This window comes from Macadamia integrifolia, chromosome 2 (assembly GCF_013358625.1).
Source record: "Macadamia integrifolia cultivar HAES 741 chromosome 2, SCU_Mint_v3, whole genome shotgun sequence".
In the NCBI taxonomy this organism is placed as follows: domain Eukaryota; kingdom Viridiplantae; phylum Streptophyta; class Magnoliopsida; order Proteales; family Proteaceae; genus Macadamia; species Macadamia integrifolia.
Window position 1 is genome coordinate 27,243,528 of NC_056558.1, and position 9,973 is coordinate 27,253,500.

A 9,973-nucleotide genomic window follows, 5' to 3' on the forward strand; every position below is an offset into this window, starting at 1 on the left:
AAATCCGATCTAAATTTTAGAACCATGCACCCCTGGTCCGGTCCGGTCCGGTCCACTCCACTCCCCATTGAATGTATAGATCTAATGGCTTAGAATCCTCAAGCACGTAGCCCAAGGTGTTGATAATAGATAATCCCAGTCCCCACCCCATGTCACCATCACATGGACCAAAAGGTGGTCTCCACACCCATGGGTGGTGTACGATTGGTGGGGTGTTACCTGCCAGGGGAGAGAATCCGGTCTCCCAATTCTAATACCATCTGTTTTCAAAATCTTTTTAATTTTTAATTATCCTTTGTTAGTAACATATCAGATTATCATCATATCTTTCGAATTTTCAAGATTAACGATTTCCATGGAGGGACCCTCTTTAGCTCCATTATATGCTTTGTGTCCTTTAAAACACAACACATTCCTCTACCTTCCTCTACCAGTGGCTGGCTATTTTCTCATCTGCTAACCATTTTGTCAGTGGCCATTCATAGTAGATTTTTGAAACACTTGAGCTTCCGGAGACTTTCTACGGTGAATAGGGCCCCAGGATTTTGAAGGAATTTTTTCTTTTCCAATTTTTTTGGACTAAAAGAAGAAGAAGGTGGAGGAGGAGGAGGAGGAACAGAGCAGAGGCAGAGTACAAAGGTAAGAAACTTCTTTTGAGCATTTGCAAGTTATAACAAGTTTGAGAGTTTCCTCCATTGGATGGATTCGGAAACTTTTGGAAATGAATAATTTTGAAATCCACATTCTCTGGGGTGAGCGATAAGGTACGGTGAGTATCGGATGACTGAGGAAAACATTTGAGTACGTATCTGTTAAGTTTGTCTCGAATTCTTGACCTGTTTTGAAGATTGACCCGATCCGACATATTTTGGTGGTGATTCGAATGAGAATTTTTCTGAGATCTGTGATGGAAGCAGAGGGGTTGGGCCGATAGGCCCAAGCCCGGAGCCCATCACTGATCTCGTATGGGGGTGCGGGGGCTACGCCCCCACGGTATGGTTCGACCGGATCGACCGCGACCCGATGGGTCGACCCACGTTTTTAGAGTATATATAATGTACTGTTACTTGTTGAGAAAGTCATTGTATTCTAGGGTTTTCACACAATTAGGGTTTCAGGGCGAGTTTTTCCTCGCCGCTGCTAGGGTGTAATCTCTCTTTTGCATAGTGAATCATCTTCTTCTTCGCCCGAGGACGTAGCACACCACCCTGGTGTGTGAACCTCGTTAAATCTTTGTGTCGTACGGATCTATTGTTTCTTTATTATTCGTGTTTCTTGATGTTTGATCTAACAGTATCTCAAGAGGTTTTCAGCCACCCAATGTTCGCTATACCAATGTAGCGGTTCCAGATGATTTTCACAAATAATTTTAAGGTTCTTTGATTTCTCATTTGTTCTCAAAAACGTTTTTCCATGGACTAATAAGAATGTGACATATGTACTTCTCTGGTTTTGTTAGCAGATGAAAATGATCTAAAGGGTCACTTGCTATCCATTCCTTTTTGTTCCCTTTCTTTTTTCTTTTTTTTTTCAGAAAACCCTAAAGCTCACTGTTTTCCAGACAACCAAACTTAAGCTTTCATGAATCATTCCTACTTTTTCATTTCCTTTGAAGTCTTATCTTTTTTATTTTTTTTTCTTCACTTTTTCGGAGGTCGAGTTGTGTTAGAAGAGGCTGAGAGAAAGAAGGAAAAAATTCATCAACATTGTTTGGTTGGTGAGTAACTGATGGAAATCATTTTATTGGGAATTAGGATAGTTAGCCGAAATATTTCTCCTTCATTTCTTTCCCTTTTCGTTAGCCCAATCCATTGATCTCTCCAAGTCTCTGGTTGACTCAGTGAGTTGCCAAACTCATATAGAGGATTCCAGCATGGGTTTTAGAGAGGTACTTGCGTTGGATCTATACCTGTTCAGCACCCGCGTTGGATCTATATCTCTCAGGAGAGATCCAGCAGGGTGCTGGAAAGGTACTAATTGGGAGATCTTGATCTTTTTCTGCACTGATTTGACGGACAGGGCCAAGCTTATATTGATTATTAAACATGTTGGGCCTATGTCCAGCTCATTCCTCCTTTTTCATTTCTTTTGAAGTCTTATCTTTTTTATTTCTTCTTCTTCACTTTCTCAGAGGTCGAGTTGTGGTAGAAGAGGCCGAGAGAGAGAGAAGGAAAAAATTCAATAACATTCTTTGGTTGGTGAGGAACTTATGGAAATCATTTTATTGGGTATTAGGATAGTTAGCCGAAATATTTCTCCTTCATTTCTTTCCCTTTTCGTTAGCCCAATCCATTGATCTCTCCAAGTCTCTGATTGACTCAGTGAATTGGCAAACTCACACAGAGGATTCCAGCATGGGTTTTGGAGAGGTACTTGGGTTGGATCTATACCTCTTAAGCACGCGCATTGGATCTATATCTCTCAGGAGAGATCCAGCAGGGTGTTGGAGAGGTACTAATTAGGAGATCCTGATCCTCTTCCGCATTGATTCGACGGCATATATTGATTATTAAACATGTTGGGCCTAAGTCCAGCTCATATATAAATAGATAATACATGATGCAAGGGGTAAGTCTGAAGAAGCTCGGCTCGGCCTACCTATTTACAAGCTCAAGTTGGTTCGACATGTTTAATCCGATCTTTTATATATATTTTTTTATTTTTTTTGGGATAGAATAAGATATATATATATATATATTGATATTTTTATCAATTATTGAACGTAATTAAGTGTCATTGTTTTTTAAATTAGTGATGATTTAATAAAATAGATTAAAATATCTTAAATCTAAGACAATTAAAGACCATTTAAGGTTTTATTAGCACATTATCCGATTATATACCAATTAACCAGATTAAAGCTCAGAACCTAACCGAACCTAATATGAGACCAACTCATTCTTTAAATAAGTAAGTTACGGTTCAAGAGTATGGGCCCGTCAAACATGGGTAGGCTCGACCGAACCAACCAGACCCGTTCGATTGACATCCCTTTAGAGCACCTAGGTACAAACTCCACTCTTTTTTCTTTATTTTTCTAGAAAGTCTACGTGTGACTTTTTTTTTTCTGTTAAAGACGTGAGCCAGGTTTGCAGGTGCCTTTTTTTTTTTTTCTGTAGGTTAAAGTTCAGGCATTACACAGAAGAGAGAATCTGCGGGGAACTTTCACAAGGAAGGGAAGAAAATCTTCTTGTGAAATGACAATCATGCCCTTCTCATCTTTTCGAATGGACAGATACCACGTAGCCCTTCAGTTCCTAACGGCTCTTCTCTTATTATTCCTCCATTTCCCGCCATCCAATGCTCTAACGGTCGAAATATAATCCCTTCTCCAATTCAAAAACCAACTGAAAGACCCATTAAATTCTCTGGGCAACTGGAAATAGTCTGACTCTCCCTGCGATTTCACTGGGGTTTCTTGTGATCCCATATCCGACGGAGTTACCGGTATCTCCCTTGAGAACAAATCCCTCTCCGGTGAAATATCTCCGGCCATCTCTGCCCTCTCCTCTTCCTGCCGTCAAATTCGATTTCCGGTGAACTTCCTTTCGAGTTGATTAACTGCAGCAGTATTCGAATTCTCAATCTCACAGGAAATGATATGAACGGTACCCTACCAGATCTTTCGCCATTGAGAAGCTTGGAGATTCTTGATCTGTCTTTTAACTATTTTTCTGGTGGATTCCCAAATTGGGTTGGGAAATTGACCAACTTGGATTCTCTGGGCCTTCGTCAGAACTACTTCGACGAGGGTGAAATTCCTGAAAGTTTGGGAAATTTGAAGAACTTGACATGGCTTTATTTGGCTGGGATTAATCTGAAAGGGGAGATTCCACAATCCATTTTTGGACTTAAAGCCCTTGAAACATTAGATTTTTCTACCAACAATCTCTCAGGTGAGATCCCAAAAGAGATCTCTAATTTGCAGCGTCTCAACAAGATAGAGCTCTATATGAACAATTTCACTGGAGATATCCCACCTGAGCTTGCAAAGCTTACGCTTTTGCGTGAATTTGACATTTCTAAGAACCGGATGTCTGGAGAAGTTCCTGCTGAGATCGGTAATCTGAAGAATTTGGTGGTCTTCCAATTGTATGAAAACTATTTCACAGGAGAGCTCCCTGCAGGGTTTGGGAATTTGGAGCATCTGGAAGCCTTTTCTATCTACAGAAACAACTTTTCAGGAGTATTTCCGGTAAACTTTGGCCGGTTCTCTCGGCTGAAAAGTATAGACATATCTGAGAACAAATTTTCTGGTCAGTTTCTCAGATTCTTATGTGAAAGCAAAATGTTGCAGTTCTTACTTGCTTTGGATAACAACTTCTCTAGCGATTTCCCAGAATCTTATGCTGAATGTAAGACACTGGAGAGGTTCAGGGTAAGTAAGAACCGCTTGTCTGGGATGATTGCTGATGGGATCTGGGGACTACCTTCTGCAAAAATCATTGATTTTGGAGATAATGACTTTAAGGTGGGGAATATCTTTGGACATTGGGATTTCGGCAAGCTTAAATGAGCTACTCTTACAGAATAACAACTTCTCAGGAGAGCTTCCATTACAACTTGGCAATCTTTCCCAGTTGGAGAAACTGTCTGGAAGTTATAATAGTTTCTCTGGTGAGATACCTTCTCAAATTGGAGACCTGAAGCAACTATCATTCTTGCGTTTGGAAGAGAACTTATTATCAGGACCAATACGATCAGAATTGGGTCAATGTGCTGGATTAGTAGACTTGAATCTTGCTGGAAATTCTCTGAGTGGTAATATCCCTGAAACACTTGCTATGTTTAACTCTTTGAATTCGTTGAATTTATCGCAAAACAAGCTTTCAGGTTTGATTCCAGACAATCTAGAGAAGCTGAAGTTGAGTTCCATTGATTTTTCCAAAAACCACTTGTCAGGAAGAGTTCCTTTTGACCTTCTTGCAATGGGAGGTGACCAGGCATTTTTAGAGAACTTGAATCTCTGTATTGATAAAAATCTGAGAGATGAGAGGTCTTTAATCAATGTTTGCAGTGGAAGGAGACGCACAAACAAAATTGCTGAAAATAAATTAGCTTTGTTATGCATAATTTTATCAGCTCTGTTTGTTATTTTTTCTGGCATTTTGCTTGTGAACTACAGAAGCATGAGTCTTATTTGAAAGATCTTGAAAAGGGGCAGAAGAAAGATCCAAACTGGAAACTTGAGTCCTTCCACCCAACACAATTAAATGCAGATGAAATATGCAGTTTGGAGGAGGAGAATTTGATAGGAAGTGGAAGCACAGGAAGAGTTTATCGATTGGATTTGAAGAAGAATGGAGGAACTGTTGCTGTAAAGCAACTGTGGAAGGGAAAACAAGCGAAGGTGATAAAAGCAGAAACGGAGATTTTGGGTAAGATCAGACACAAAAATATACTGAAGTTATATGCCTGCTTGATGCGAAGGGGATCAAGCTTTTTGGTTTACAAGTACATGGAGAATGGGAACCTGTTTCAAGCTCTTCATAGGCAAATCAAGGTTGGGAAGCCAGAACTAAACTGGGATGGTCGGTATAAAATTGCTCTGGGAGCTGCAAAGGGTATTTCTTATCTTCACCATGATTGCTTACCACCCATTATCCATAGAGACATTAAATCAACCAACATTTTACTTGATGATGACTATGAGCAAAAAATTGCTGATGTTGGGATTGAAAAGGTTGCAGAAGAGCCTGGGGTGGATTCAAGCTGTTTTTCTGGCACTCATGGTTATTTTGCTCCTGGTGAGTTCCAAAACTGTTTTATTTTGAATGTCCTCAAAATACCTGTTTCGAATGCATTGAATGAAATTTGTCTTCCTTTCATAAGAATAATAGCACCACTTACTAACACCTAGAATATGCTAAAGAATGGGGTGCACACTCACTCTGTGTAATCCCTGTACTTATACTGATAATTTGAACAGTTGCTTTTGGCAGTTTTACAAGAGTTCAAACTCATAAGACAAACTATGAACAGTTTTATCTAATGCTAGCAGTAGCAGCTCCCTGTTTAGAGGTGGATGACATCATCCATTAATGGTGCTGAAGGCTAAAGCTTCACCAATATAAATTTTTACTTGAATTAGCTAGCTTGTTGAGGGAATCAAGGCTTAATAATTGAAGGTGCAGTGAGGGAAGCTTAGTGGTACAGAGGATAGCAATCTTCAAGATCTTGATCAATTCATCCAAAAAAATAATAATAATTGAAGGTGAAATTTTGAAAAATCATAATCTCAGGTTTTTTTTTTTTTTTGAATAATTTTTTTATTACCATGGAAGAGCTAGGTGTGTCTGTTTCCTAAAATCTGTTCAATTTAGATCCAGAGGTAGACATTCCATTTTTTTTTTACATCATATGACTTCTTCTCTGTGACATTAGAAAAGAGTGGTTAGCTAGACTATCAATGTTAGTAAGTTGTTGTTTTAGTTTCTTGCTATGTTTATATATATTCCTACTGATCTAGGAATCTCTACTAACCTCTCTTTGTTTTCTTAATATTTTCCTTTCAGAACTTGCATATTCTCTCAAAGTGACTGACAAGAGTGATGTATATAGTTTCGGTGTTGTGCTGCTAGAATTAGTAACTGGTAGAAGCCCATTTGAAGCCAAGTATGGAGAATGGAAACATATAATTTATTGGGTTTCATGTCATCTCAATGGCCGGGAAGACGTCGTTGAAGTTCTTGACCAAAGGGTGTCAGATTCTGCTAAAGCTGATATGATCAAGGTTTTGAAGATTGCTATCCTCTGTACTACTAAGCTTCCCTCACTGCGTCCAACTATGAGGGACGTGGTTAAGATGCTTCTTGATGCTGATCCCTGTGCTATTAGTCCTGGATATAAGACTCCTGACAAGTATTGATAAACTGCTTTGTAGGTTTTCCTGGTTTAATATATTTTGTTGTTTGGTTTAAATGTTGATGCTGAGTGGCTTGATGCACCTAGGTTTTATTTAACTCAAGTTTTTCAGTTTGTGATGTACACTTAGAGGTAGTTTCCAGGTGATCAATAGATTAAATTAGTGTAACATTAGTACTTTAATATTTTTCCTTCCATGGACAAAGTGAAGTTAATGATATCTTCTGTGATTGGAGTGAGCCTGGATTTCTACCATATTTACATTTTTGGGATCCTAAAATTACTTTTTTTGTTTATTTTACTCTGTTGTAGATTCTTAACTTTTGAGGGAACAATTAGTAGCCTATTCAGGACAGGTATGATTCTAGTGGATATTCTACAGAGAGAAACATGGGTTCAATCAGTGCATAAAACATTTGATTTGGCAGGTCTCTCTCTCTCTAGAAAATTTTTCATTTTACTCTTTAATCTATGGACTCAAGTAGGCCACATAAACTTTACACAGTGCACATTTAACTAGGGATCTGAAACTGCTTCTTGTGCATTGATCAACATCTTTCTACTTATTGTCTTCAATCATGTTTAGTGCTTCCTTTCATCTAAGTTAGATAATTTTGATTCATACCTTCTGGCTTGGATAAAGATTTTCTCAGAAACAAGCATGTGATTGGATCTAGAAGGTGATTGATTATTTTGTAATTTTATAATCAGTTCTCATGTTTAGTACCCTAAAATTGGAAGTTAGCAACTAGGTTGTTTTGGGTTTTTCTATTTTTTGATAGGTCAACTAGGTAGGTGTTACTCTACACTGGAAACAAAGAGAAGGAAATCCTCGACGGGACAAAGGGTTTGTTGGTGTTGGAGTAGTTGCTGTGCCTCTGGTAAATGGCCCGTGTTTTGAGACCTAGCTATATGCATATAGAATGGAGAAGGATAGATAGTTAAATTGCAGCCTTGGGGAGACTAATGCAGCAACTCACCGTCACGATCTCTACTTAAATCGCAGATGCACAGATGGAGAGTTGAACCTGGGACCGTGTGCCTATTCACACAATCCCCAATTCACCCTAACCATTTGAGCAACCCACGGATAGGTGGCACAACATTATTATCATAATGTGCTCACCATTGCAATATTGATCTCTGTTATCTCTTTTTGGTGGTTCATCAACTTGAGGAATGAGAGAGGATAGAGCTCCCCCCCAAGGATTCCATAAATTTGGGGAATTTTGTTAGTAATGCCAAAAACACAGGAGATATGACAAGTTCATGAAGGGAACTTGTATTATTCGTTCATAGGATAACAAATATGTACTTTATAGGCGTGTAACCTCTAATTTGCATGAAAGCATAAAAAGTTGGGTTCCTATATCTCTTGGATGCAAATCTTCAACATGCTCTCTTTGTCTTACAATCAAAAAGATAGATCGAGTATCTCTTACATCCGAAATCACCATATAAAAACCATAATATAATTGAGAAGGATCGGATAACCTTAGAAATGTAAAACCATGGTTTTCATGAATCTTAAGAAATGTCAACATTTTATATATAAGAAAGGGCCAAGAAAAAAAAAATGGGGCCATGCACATTACCGACAAGCAAGCGCAACTCAAAAACTCCAATAAAATCTCTATGGGCCCAAAACAGCTAGAGTATTGCCCCATAAGGCAAAACCCTAGGATAAAACCCCAATGTTAAACATTTTAGGCTATGTTTGGTTGTAAGGGGAATTAAAAGGAAGGGAAGTGAAATTTTTATGCTTAAAAATGAAACATATGTAATCATTATCGATGTGACTATAACATTAACTTCAAATCGTTCCATATTTGGCTATAAAATTTTACTTTACTTTATTTTATATGTAAAAAAAAAAAAATTACATGTAAAATAGATCATTACTAAATATGATTTACAAAATTAAGTAGTTTATACAATCATATGGGATAATGATTATAAATATTTATTTTTAAAGTATAAAAATTTCACTTCCCTTCTCTTTCAATTCTCATTACAAGCAAACGGAACCTTTAGAATACAATAAAAATAATATGGATGGCCCCCAACCAAGGGTCAACTATGTCCACACATGCGTAGGATTAAGTCCAAAATCTCTTTAAGAGAGAGAGAGTGCTAGAAAAGTCAAGTCAAAAAATGTTTTAATATGAGTCAATTTAAAAATATGGGCTAGACCCTTTGGTCAAACCTAGGCTGGGCCACTTGGTCAGGCTTGGGCTCGGGACGAAAGAAACGTTAAATAAAAACAAAATAAAAACCAAACCCAAAAGGACGTTTAAGTTGGAAAAAAAAAATTTATTTTAAAAAACCCATCAGGTAACCTAGGAAAAAGATCATCTCCAATAAATTGGACGTCCAATTAATGATTCAAGAGCTGAAAGGATGCATATGATTCAAGGGTTGAAAGGATGCACATCCCAACATTCTTCCGGTCCTTAAACCACTAATTAGGCACCCAATTAATTGAAGAGAATCAAATCCCATTACCTAAGTCCATCTTAAGAAACCCATACATTAACTAATTTTAAGTAAAAATAAAACCAAATCCATAGTGTTTTAAAACACTAGGAGGTTGATAGACCCAAAATAGGGTCTATCATCCCCTATCCTGATTTTGTCCTATCTTTTCTTGCTTTCACGCACACCTTAACCAAAGGTACCTATAGCTGTGGGCTGGTAGGCTTGGGTGCTTGCGTTGTTGCATTAGTGGATGGGTGATGACCACTATTGGTTAAAACACATTTAAAATGCGGTTGCATTTTTTTGCCGTTTAAAACGCGTTTTCCCGTATGCTATTATATAATACGGAAAAAATAGAAACAGCAAAAGTTTATCCGTTTTAAACGCGTATCCGTTTTTTAAGAGTAAAATAGGAATTTTATTAAAAAATTTAATTAATTTAAATTTAAAATTAAAAAAAAAAAAAAAAAAAAACCTATTAGTAAAAGTGAAGAGTGAAGATAATATGGTACTTGGTTTTTGGTTTTTAACTTCCATACTATCTATAGGAAAAAAATCTCATCTTCTTGTAGTCCATTGAGTAAGGAGAAGCTAAAGCTAGCAACATCTTATTTTCTTGTAGCCCATTGGG

General features: G+C 37.7%; 1 pseudogene; it reads left to right on the forward strand.

Annotated features, from left to right (window-relative positions):
* Positions 1-456: 456 nt before the first annotated feature.
* On the forward strand, positions 457-7,094 carry LOC122061890 (annotated as a pseudogene).
* Positions 7,095-9,973: the final 2,879 nt, after the last annotated feature.